This window comes from Choloepus didactylus, chromosome 6 (assembly GCF_015220235.1).
Source record: "Choloepus didactylus isolate mChoDid1 chromosome 6, mChoDid1.pri, whole genome shotgun sequence".
In the NCBI taxonomy this organism is placed as follows: domain Eukaryota; kingdom Metazoa; phylum Chordata; class Mammalia; order Pilosa; family Megalonychidae; genus Choloepus; species Choloepus didactylus.
This window is the reverse complement of record NC_051312.1, coordinates 27,351,930-27,364,068: the sequence shown is the minus strand read 5'-3', so window position 1 is coordinate 27,364,068 and position 12,139 is coordinate 27,351,930. Positions and strand designations below refer to the sequence as shown.

The 12,139-nt window shown below is 31.8% G+C and overlaps 1 pseudogene; it reads right to left on the bottom strand.

The window, feature by feature from the left end:
• Positions 1-4,791: 4,791 nt before the first annotated feature.
• Positions 4,792-5,742, bottom strand: LOC119536801 (annotated as a pseudogene).
• Positions 5,743-12,139: the final 6,397 nt, after the last annotated feature.

The following is a 12,139-nucleotide window of genomic DNA, read 5'->3' as shown; positions in this document are numbered from 1 at the left end:
CATAGATATGGAAAAAATAGGGTGATGAAAGTAGATGCGATTTTGAATCCTGTGAATTGTCAATATAATAACCCAGATATGTTGTTATTGTTGCTGGAGATGCCACTGCTATTGTTTAAGTATTTCTTATTTCTTATAATAATGAATCCATAATTTTATGATGTTGGTAAAGAAAATATCAGCATGTTTGATGACAGTACTGGGTATCCTGTATATTCTCATCCATCAATAGGGTAGAAATTAAAAAAAATTAATGATAATTGTTTATCTAAATGTACCCTTTGAGAAGTAAATGCCTATTACTTTTTAGCTCATACCTAAATTTGTATTCAGGATTAATTCTGTACTTAGTGTATTTCTAAAGCAGTCCCATAAAAAGAATTTTCTTCTGAAATTTAGGTTGCTAAACAATCTTATACTACTATCCTCAAACCTACTATCCTCAAAGTCCCAAATTCATCTTATAAAGGAATTGACCAATTAACATCTTTAATCTCTTGAAATTTATACTTTAATTGTATGCCAAGGTATTTTCTTAATATGCCTGGGATACACCTCCAATGGAAATGCTCAGATATGCATATCCCTTACTTTTGTGCATGTCAGTGTAAATGGCTACACACAATAAAAATCTAAGTGACATAAATAAATCATGTGTATATCAAAATAGGGTGTATAAATACTGACATAGAAGAATACATTAAAATGATATGTGAGATTTTTGGTTCATAAATGAAGTGCATATTTAGCCTTGGGTAAAACTGAAAAAGAATGTTGTAAGTCTATATCTCTGTAGTCAGAAAGTAGGGAAGAAAATATCTTGTTTTTAGTTAATATTGCTTACATATCTTAGAATACTTCCAAAGAAAGCATTAATCAGTTCTCCAATGCAGCATTTTACAAATGTAGATAAATTGTGTCAGCTTTAAACTCATGACTATGTTGAAACTGACCCATACTGAATATTCAACTGACCCATATTGAATATTCTTTGATAAAAGATGAGGTTGGAAACACACAAGAAATCAGAATACAAAGAGAGACAAATGCCTAAGAGAAAAGATGGGCCAAATATATTGTTTCTCCTTTGGTAGAGGTTGGGAGAAGGATGTGACCACTGTAAAGAATATAGGAAAATACAGATAAGTTTTAAAGTATTGCTGAAGCCAAGTTAGGCTAGAATGTCAGTTGGAAAAAGCAGTAAGCCCTAGAATCAAGGAATTTGTATTCATTTTCAATATCTCCACTGCAGATCTTTTCTACAGGCTCAAGAAAAAGACAGGGGCAGGCTGTTAGTCACTGTGAAATCTACAAATACCAAATATCCCCCTCCCCTCATCTTACCATATCTCATTCCAAATGAAGGACTTCTATTACTTTACCAAAAACAGCATTATTTTCATTTTAGTCTGCCCTAAAGATAGATACAATTTCTTGAGATACTCATAGAATTGCTCCTATTTTCTCATAGCATCCAAATGGTAAAACTTTGCTTCCTAATACAGTCTCCCTAGTTATCCACCCCAAGCCTGAATCCTATAATACATTCTTTCTAAATCTTTCTTATGTAGAAACAATACATTTCCCATAGCACGTGTTTATTCTCACTTCAATGAGAAGTATAACCAAATTGTTCAACCACTGGTGTTGCTGGTGGTCTACAGCTAAAGAGTGTTTATAATTACTAGGTTAAAAGTTCTTCTGGGGAAGAAAAAGCATGTATGCATAAATGAGAAATTTTATCATACATATGGAATTTATTAGGTAGTGTCAAAGAAATGCTAGAAATAGAAATTTTAAAACACACACATACACATAAAATATAAGAAATGAAGAATTCCATCAACAGATTAATCAGTAGAGTTGATACAACTGATGAAAGAATTAGTGAACTTGAAGATAAGTCAGTAAGAATTGACCAACTAGAGAAGACATTAAAGAAAAAAAAAGTTGGGAGAATAAAACCCAAGTGCTGTGTGACAATAGCAAACATTTAATATACATATAGCTAGAGCACTACAATGAGAATATAGAGTTTATCAGAAAAAAATCTTAGAGGAAATAGAGTTTATCAGAAAAAAATCCTAGAGGAAATGATGAAAACTTTTCTAAAAGTAAGGAAAGACATTAAGTCACAGGTCCTCATACGTCAACAGACGCCAGGAATGATAACTACCAATAGCAAAACAAGAAGAAAACAATACATATAATCATTGGTCTCACTGTTGAAAAACACACAAGTGGAAGATTATGAAATCAATTAAGGGGAAAATACATATCACATACAGAAGAAAAACCACAAGAATTATATCAGATTTTTGCATTAAAAATGATGCAAGCTGGAACATAATAGAGATATGTGTTTAAATTATTGAAAGATAACTGTCATTGCAGAATCCAATACTCCTTAAATGTTGTTCAAATATAAAAACAAAGATTTTTTTTAGGAAAATTAACATGCGCATACACAAACCCACACAAAGAAATAATTTATAGCCCACAGATTTGTGCTTCAAAAATTTTCCAGGCAGAAGGATTAAAATCTCAGATGGAAACTTGTATTCCCTCAAAGAAATAATACTAAACATGTAAATTGAAAGAAAATATATCAGGTATTGGAATTTTAAACATATTGTTGCTCTGAAACTAGTTGACTAAAGGAAAACTAGGTTTAGGCATTGTGTGGATTGAGCTATAAATAGAAGTAAAGATTATGACAAAAATAGCTCAAAGAAAGCATAGTTAATAAAAAAAGTCCAGAAGGATGGAAAGAGCCTGTAAATACAAGAAAAGAGAAATGCATTCACAAGATGAAAAGTTACTGTAAAAGGCATACAGTGAAAACATAAATGCTTATGAAGGACTTACCTCTAATTGTAAATAAAAGCAAAACAAAGAGGAAGAGAAAGAAATAAAAATTGTATATACACATATTTCAAAGCAGAAAAATTTGTGGTAAATTAATTTTATTTGTTACTGATATATTATAAGACCCAATATAAAAATAAATTCAGAAAGTATAAGTATAATGCCGATTTTAAAGATTCTAATTATGTTTTATTTTATTAGCAGACTATTGTTAAATATTTTATTCCTGAAATAGAGGTTGAACTTTAAATATTCAAAAAACTTTTAAGAATATAAGCAGATTTAATTTTACAAAGAAAATCTTAATATAAATTGAAAAGAAAATCAAATGTTATAATTCTAGTGCTCGAAGACAATGTATCTAATTACAATTACAAAAGTTTAAATAAACAAAAAATCAAGTACTTGGGAAATGAAAACATATTTCCTTAAAAACCTTCAATTGCAAAGGCAAATAAAATTGGATTTTCAGATTACATAGAGGATATTTTCTATAAAAATGGAACAAATACTCTATCTTACAAAAAGTTGAGGTACAAGAAAATAATCATTCCTTGAAAATTCTTAGCTTTATACCATTTCTCTATTAAAGATTTCAAAATAAATGAGTGAAGCATTAACTGAAGAATTTATTTATTTTTAAGGAAATTTAAGAAAAATTTGAAATCAGGATAAAGGGAATTATTTTATGAAGTACACAGAATTTCAGCAAAGTACTTTATAGACACGTTACAGAAAGGTAGGTTTTTCAAATGTTTAGGAATTACACACCAAACAGATGTTACTTCATGTAGAAACTTAACATGGAAAATTTACAAAATTTCAGATCCTAAAGCTTTGCAAGAGTCTTTATTTTGCCAAGTTACCAAGAACACAGTCATCTCACAGGTTTAAATGACAAAGCAAATACCAAAAGTTGTACTTTTAAGTAGTAGCCAAAAACTGCAAAAGATTATGTAAAAAATAACAATACTTATGTAATATATACATACGTATACATAATGGTTAATTTAGAAGAATACAATTAATCTTTTACTGATTATTCAGTACTCCTTAGGGATTTCCATTTTATTTAATATTTTTCACTATTTCCAAGTTTTCTTCACTGTTAATATATAACATGTTCTATAGTTTAATTATTTCACAATATTATACTTAGCTGTAGGTCTGGCTGATTGAAACACTGCATTTTAACTTTTAACAGTTTATTATTTTAAGTCAACTGAAAGTGATTTATAGAACACCAGTGAATATTCCTTGGAAGAAGAGCCATTGTGTATTCAAAATATTGCAAAATATAGGTTTTCTGATAATAATGGCTACAATTTATTTGTACCACATCAAGTGCTTTACATTCTTCATCTGATTCAATCTTCTCAGTAACTCACAGACCTGGAATTTTTATTTATCTTGTACAATTGAGGACACTGAGTCTTAAATTATCAGTGAGTTATTAAAGGTTATATAGCAAAAGTGGTTGCAGATCTAGTATCTAAACCTTGGAATGCCTGATTCCAAAGTAAGTGCTTTCAAACTCTATACTTATTTCTTCCCTGTATATTAAATGGATTGAGTTTGGGAACTATCGATGTGTCAAAAAATACCTGTTTTCTCTAATAAATGTATCTGAAATTGGAATATCCATAGTGATTTATGTAATATTATTTAAAAGGTGATATGACATTTTCTTATTCTGCCTATTAGTTGCTCTTTATAAAACACATGTATTTAAACACCGAGTTTAAAACATAAGTTATGATTTCCAATTTCAAAATAGATTTCTAAAACCATTTTCCTGAAAATATTCAAGATCATGTTTGGCCAAGTAGAAGATGTCGCAACAAAATTTTAATTTATCTTAGATAGAATCCAAGTAAATATGCAAATATGGCAGAAAGAAAAGATAAGGCTAAATGAATAGCATCACTCTCCTTTGAATTGCCTGGAGCCTTCTGTCTTCTGCATGATTCTAATGAGAGCATTTTTCACCTCTTTGTTCCTAAGACTGTAAATAAGTGGATTCAGCATGGGGATCAGTATTATATAAAACACAGAGGCCATGTGATCCCTTCCCAAGGAGTAGGACTGCTTTGGTTTTAAATAAGTAAAAATTGTAGTGCTGTAAAAGATGGTGACTCCCAGGAGGTGGGAGGCACAAGTAGAGAAGGCTTTGTGTTTTCCTGAAGTGGAATTAATTTACATGATAGTATACAGAATGGACCTGTAGTACACAGAGGTTGTGATAAGAGACACCATTACATTGAAACAACTAAGAATGAGCATCATGATTTCAGTGTCATGAGTGTCAGTGCACGACAGGGCTAAAATTGGGATTGTGTCACACAAAAAGTGGTGGATTACAATGGATTTACAGAAATGCAAACTGTTCATGCAAACATTTACTAATGATTCAGTAAAGCCAATCACATAGGACCCAGTGATGAGGGCTCGGCAGAATCTCCTGGACGTAACAGCTCGGTAATGAAGAGGGTTGCAGATAGCTACATAGCGGTCATAGGCCGTTGAAGAGAGAAGGAAAACTTCAGTGACACACAGGAAGACAAAAAAATACATCTGAATGAAGCAGCCTGTGAATGAAATATACTTGTTGGAAGTCCATAAATTCTCTAAAGTTTTAGGAGTGATGACTGTTGAGTAACAGAGGTCAAGGAATGACAGGTGACTGAGGAAAAAATACATGGGGGTGTGAAGCTGGAGATCCAGGCAAATTATCAGAATCATCCCTGCATTTCCCAACATGGTAATCAAGTATATCAGGAGAAATAACATACAGAGGACATGCTGGATCACCTCAGAGTCTGTCAATCCCATAAGAATGAAGTCAAGCACATTTGTGTTATTCCTACTTTGCATAGTGTTCAACTCTTGTAAACTGTTCAGTAATCAAAGCTAATATTTGCATGAAGGGCTTGAAAAAGTTTTTTGTTTATATGAATGACCTGGCATTTAAAAAAAATTGTTTAGTGTTTCTAGAAATTGTTAATAAAATGTAATTTGCAAAATATGACTGAAAAAATCTTAATGTTACTGCCAAATATATATAGCTATAAGTCATCATTTGAATATTATGTACCAGAAGTCCATGTATATTGCATATTTGGACTGAACTGTCAAGGTTATAAATGCTTGCCTTCATTAGCACATTTAGTCCACCTGAAAATATTATACCATAGGTGTTACTATTATCCTCATTTTTAGATGAGAAAAAGGGCAGAAAATGTTTAAGTAACTTATCCAGAGTCAAAGCCATTAAACATTGATTCTGTCATTCTACAGAGATATGTGGAGTCCAGAGAACACGCTCATAACATTATCTGTGAACAGTTAATTTCAGCAAAATTGAGAAAACATTTTTTATAATAACCAATGACAGAAAAAGATTTAATGAGTCATTTACTTTTATTTTGTATCCCATTTTATTTAACACAAATGACTAATCATAAATATCAACCTTATAGGGCTTTATTTGATTGTGTTAAAATTAAGATCACACATTTTAATTTCTAAAAGATAAGTTGTTTTCCAAAAGTGACCATTCAAAATAAAAAGTCTTCCAAAATTATAGTTTCAATTTATGTACATTGCTTGGGGACCCAGACTCCATCAATTCTGTATTTCCATTTCCATAAGTTCTGGCTTTCCTTAGGCTTAAATGATATGTTATGAATATGTATGTTCTTCTAATAACACACCTATTTTATTTGATTTGAAATAAAACCCTTTAATTTTGCCAATGATACTAACCATGAGCAAAAGGTGGTGGAAAAGTTTCTTCCAACATCATCTGTCTAGAAATTTGTCAACCTCAAATTTTTCACACAAATAAAATATTTAATTTATATATGGTGACCCAAATTCCTGGGTCAAAATATTTGCTCCCTTTAAAATAAATGAGTTTTAATTTTTCTTGCATGCATTTTTGTTTTAACCTGAGGTAAAATAAATCAACCTAAAAATTTTTTTCAGGTTCTCATCAAATGGAAAGTTTACCTGGAAATTATGTCTCAGCAGTATACCACGGAACTACTGTGTATAAAAGTAGGGCAAAGTAACCCTTGCCTTTCATCCTGATGATGCCACGGCACCTTTTATACTGAGGACTGCTGATGAAATCTTTGGTCATCCCTGGGAACCAATTTCCAAGAGTTATTGCTAGGCATGTTTCCAAGGATAAAAGCCACAGGACTCATGCATCCATGTTAGGTTTGTACCAGAGTTCCTTATTCCCTAGGCACCTCATAATTTTGAGTATGATTGTTTGCTATTCCTTTGTGATGATCTGATTTTTTGTCTGGGTAACAAGGAAGGTATTTCTAGAGAAATACTTAATTACTCTGTGACTGAAAGGCCAGATTGTTAACCACAAGGAGGGACTAGCATATTTTTCACAATGAAACTTTTTTTAAAGGTGTAGCACTATCATAGGAGCAAAACTAGTTTATTACACAAAAATTAGAGTACAACAAAATTCAAGGAATGAAATGAAAATAATTCATAACTGTTAATCTTTACGTGTATTTTTCTGCAATTATTTTCCTTTATGTATATAATGCTGTGCTAGTTTGGATATATTATGTCCTGCCAAAAGACATATTTGTGTTGATTAGGTCAGAACCTTGTTTCCATGGAGATGTGACCCACCCAATTGTATGTAGGTGATAACACTGATCAGATAATTTTCATGGAGGTGTGGCCCCACCCATTCAGTGTGTGCCTTGATTAGTTTACTAAAGCTCAGACAGAAGGAGCTCATTGCTGAAACTGAGAGAAGAAAGCCATTTTGAAACCAGACCCCAGAGCAGATGCCAGCCACGTGCCTTTCCAGGTAACAGAGGTTTTCCGGATACCAACACTTATCTCTAATGAAGGTATACTCATGTTTATCCCTTAGCTTGGACAATTTATGGCCTTAAGACAGTAACTTTGTAAACAAATAAACTCCCTTTATAAAAGCCAATCCATTTCTTGTATTTTGCATTCTGGCAGCATTAGCAAACTGGGACAGATGCTTATTTATATGTTGACTTACATATGTGCATAATTTTATCATACAATATTTTCAGTAACTTATCCTGATATTATCACTAAGTAATTGTAATACTATTGATCTAAGTTAAAATAGCCTTTTGTAAAATCTCACAGTTTCATGTGTTAAGCATTAGATGTTGCCCCATCACAAACTTTCCTCTAGGAGTGTGCACCAGGTGATGAATGGATATTTAGTTCTTCCAGATAACTTTTCATTTCAGATATTTTACCTTTCCATTCTCAATCATCTTAAAATGTTATTATAAACACCTTTATTCAAATGTTTCACATTATTTTATTTATTTTTTTTTTTTTTTGCTTTATTGTATGTTTAGTGATTTTTTATTATATACTGTATTTTGGGAGTGATATATTGTAAACTGTTTTGACTATGTTGTCTTCTTTTAAGGTTTCTTCAGTTTTGTCTTGGCAGGCCATAAATTACTAATAGTGTATTTTAAAACTCTCAGATTTATTTCATTTTTTTGATAAGGAAGATATGTTTGGTTTTCTCCTTATACTTAGTATATGACCCTCACTCCAGGGCATAGTCCTTCTAATTTATGGCTTTTTTTTCTCAGTTTCATGCCTGAGTCAATTATATATAGATATTGTTCATAATGGCTGGTCGTAACTCCTACTTCTCCAAGTACTTAATGAGCTCTGTAGTTGTATTCTGCTCTTAGCCCTGTGACAGTGTCTCTTGGCTAAGCCTTTTCAGTCCCACCTGCACATATGCAGCCCATTTTTCAGCCTAGGACCTACAGGGAACCCCCATACAGACACTTGGGGCACCTCCTTTTGGTTCCCTGTCTTGAATGTTCTACTTCTTCAGGTGCTGGAAACTCCAATTTCTGTCTGCTTAGTTTTACAAGACTAGACCTTTATACTCTGCTTGTACTCTTTACTTCCCTGCTCAACTATCTAGAAAGACAAGTTAAACATAAGCCTCTTCTCATATAATTCCAGAATCTCATGAATAACTAAACTTTCTTGCCTGTTGTCCAATGCCTGAAAGCAAAAGTTATATGCATTTTGTCCAGGTTTAGAGTTAGTTACGATATCATGGAAATTCTTGTGCCATTTACTCTGTCAGGGCAGAAGCAAAAGTCTGACCAGGGATTGTCAATCTCTGCTGATTTAAATGATGATATAGTTTCATATCCTAGGTCCCTACATCTTTTTCTGAAGTCTCTCTCTGTTTCTCCCTCCTCTCATAGATTCTTCTTCCTGTTTTGTTTTTTTTTTTTTTTTTTTTGCTGTTTTTTTGCTGTTGTTGTTGTTACCTACCCCTTGGGGGTTGGGAGTGGTTATTAAAGAATGGTTCTATGGTTATATTTAATTTGTTTCTTTTTTTTTGATAAATGTAATCAATTTTTGGCTTTCTAATTCATTAATGCTATTTTAGTTTCATCACTTTTATTTTCTTTACTTTTTAAGATTTAACTCCTTTTTCTTTCTCTAGCACCATCATATAATTAAGTATGTGATTTATTTCTGTTTCCTGTTTAAGAATACAGGAATTGAATGTTTCCATTATTCATCTGAGCACCACTTTATTTTTATTGTATGCTCAGTGTTATGCATCACTTTTATTGTTATCCATTATATAAATAGTCTAGAATCAAATTTTTATTTTACATTTGATCAAGTAATACTTAGGATTGTGTTTTTAGCTTTAAGTGTTTTTAATTTTCAAGTTGAACAAAATTTCAGTTTTATATTTTGAAAATTAATTGAAAATTAAAATACATTGTTAAAAAATGTGATTCCTTTATATTAAACTTTGGAAATTTATTGATGTATATGAATTATTTGTAATAAATTTTTATAAGGGACTCATAGATGCTGAGAAAGTAAGGTTCAAATGTTGATATGAAATTTCAGCCTTCTCACCTATATTTATTCAGATATTATAATCCAAAAATGTGTTTTATTTGTTGGATTAATGACACACTAGAAGAATTATGTACAAACATGCTATTCCATGTTATTCTTTTCGTCAGAAAACATTTTACTGAATGCCTGCAATGTACAGGGCACTGTCCACAGGGCTATATTCTATCTGAGAGAAACAGAAAAATATACAGAAATAAGTGGTATGCCATGTTTGAATGTGAAAAGTAATATTTAGAAAGAGAAAGTAATTTTAAGATAGGATAGTGGATAAGAAATTCTAGCAAAAGGGCATGAGGAAGCAACTGGAAAAAGAGTGTCCAGGGAGTGCCTCAATAAAATAGTTACATTTGATCAAAGACTTGAAAGGGGAAGAGTTAGTCCCCTAACTCTTGTACATGGGAGGAAAGTTTTCCAGACAAGGAGGACACCAGTGCAAATGCCCTGGGCAAGGTGTGGGCTGTGCAGGTGAGGAACAGTGAGGTCTAACAAAAGTGATGTTATATTAACTGTCAGGGGAGGGTGGTGGTGGTAAGTGATGAAGAACATGAATGTTGAAAATAAGTGCTAAGGAGAAAAACTAAGGAGAGGGTGTACATGCAGACATATGGGCTTGCTCTCTTAAAAAATAATTTTCAGAGACTTTTCAGGGATAGATCACATTTCAGCAACCTGGAGTAAGTGAAGTAGAGATCCATAAAATTACCCAAAGGAAATGAAGCTCAGGTAAATGGAATAGTTAAAACAACTTTCTGTACAATTAGTTACTTTGTGCCATTAGTAAAAATTGTGTAAGAATTATTTTATATTGGATTTTGTATTTTGATTTACTCTGATAATACTTAACTTTTTAGAGGAATTTGTTCCACTTAAAAAAGTTAGATTTTCTATAATTTATTTATATTTCATTGAATAAATATTTCTACTTTATTTATTAAAATATATTTTTCCTTCTTGTGCCTCCTTTCTTATATGGTATCTTTAGCTATTTTTAGACAGCTGTCTATTCACCCTCCCCACCCTTTCCATATCTTGAAAGGCAAATATCCAATGCAAAATCCTCATTTTTCTATACTACTTTTTCTTATTATCAGCTAATACTCGAGTTCATTTTTTTTCTCTGAAACAGCTTTTTATTAAACAGCAAAGCAGAATCACAATACAATTTTCAAACATTTGCAAATTAGGTCACAAAAGGGATGCAAAATGTTTGTAGTATGACTATTAAATATTCATACAGCTAAAGTCATTTATTGAATTTTACTTGCACCAATACAAACACAATTATTATTCCATTATTAAAAGTGGCCCAAATATAAAACCACAAGCTATATTAGGATCTGTCTTCCTATTATAACTAGCATTTTAACACTACTTCTGCAAAATTCCCTTAACAAAAAAATGCTAGTTAAAGGATGCCCAAAATTCTAAGAATCAAGTAGTTGGATTTACAGAAAATTCAAGAACTAATGAGATTAAATACTGAGAAAAATTATCAACCAGTACATATATAAAATCCTCCCATTTTATTCATTATTCTGATACTAACATACTCTTAAGGGTTTTTGCAAACTTGATCTTCTGGGCACCATAAATAAACCTTAAGAAACCAAGCAATTTGTAACTTTTCTCTTCCAAATTTGGCTTACATAAAGTTAGTCAGACTTAATCCACTTTCATATATATTCCCCAAAAGACCTAATCTATGTCAGGTATTACCCAAATCTAGAGTGAAAACATTTGGAGTTGGTTACTGTTTATCAAGTACTTTTTCCATTCTATTTCTATATTTCCTGAGATTTTCTATTTTAAACACACACACACACACAGCCAGAGCTCATCTTTGTAGATACCAAGTGGTCATTTTGTGCAGAAGGAAGTTTTGAACAAGAAATATCCCAATTTGAAAATTCAGTTTCAAAGAGCAATCATTTTTATAGCCTCTGTTTTCAATTTATCAAAGAGGGATGAACCGTCCTATCTTGTTACTAAATATAACAAATGACAGGTCCTAGCTGAGAAACTATCTTATTTTGGTTAAATTCAGTGATGAGTTCAGGTTATTTTCATAAATGATTAATTACTAAAATTACTTTACAAATGTGGAACCAACTGTTTATCCTTAGGAGAGGGGAACTGGGAAGGAAGAGGCAAATGGAAAAGAGGCACAAGATGGTGGGCAGGGTACATAAAGCTGTGCATTCAGTACATGATTTTGGTCACTTTTTTACAAAATGGTAGTTATTTTTGTATCATCTTTTACAAAGCCTATAATAAAAGACAGTGCTAAACCTGTAAATCACAGCAAATTTGAAAGAACACTCAT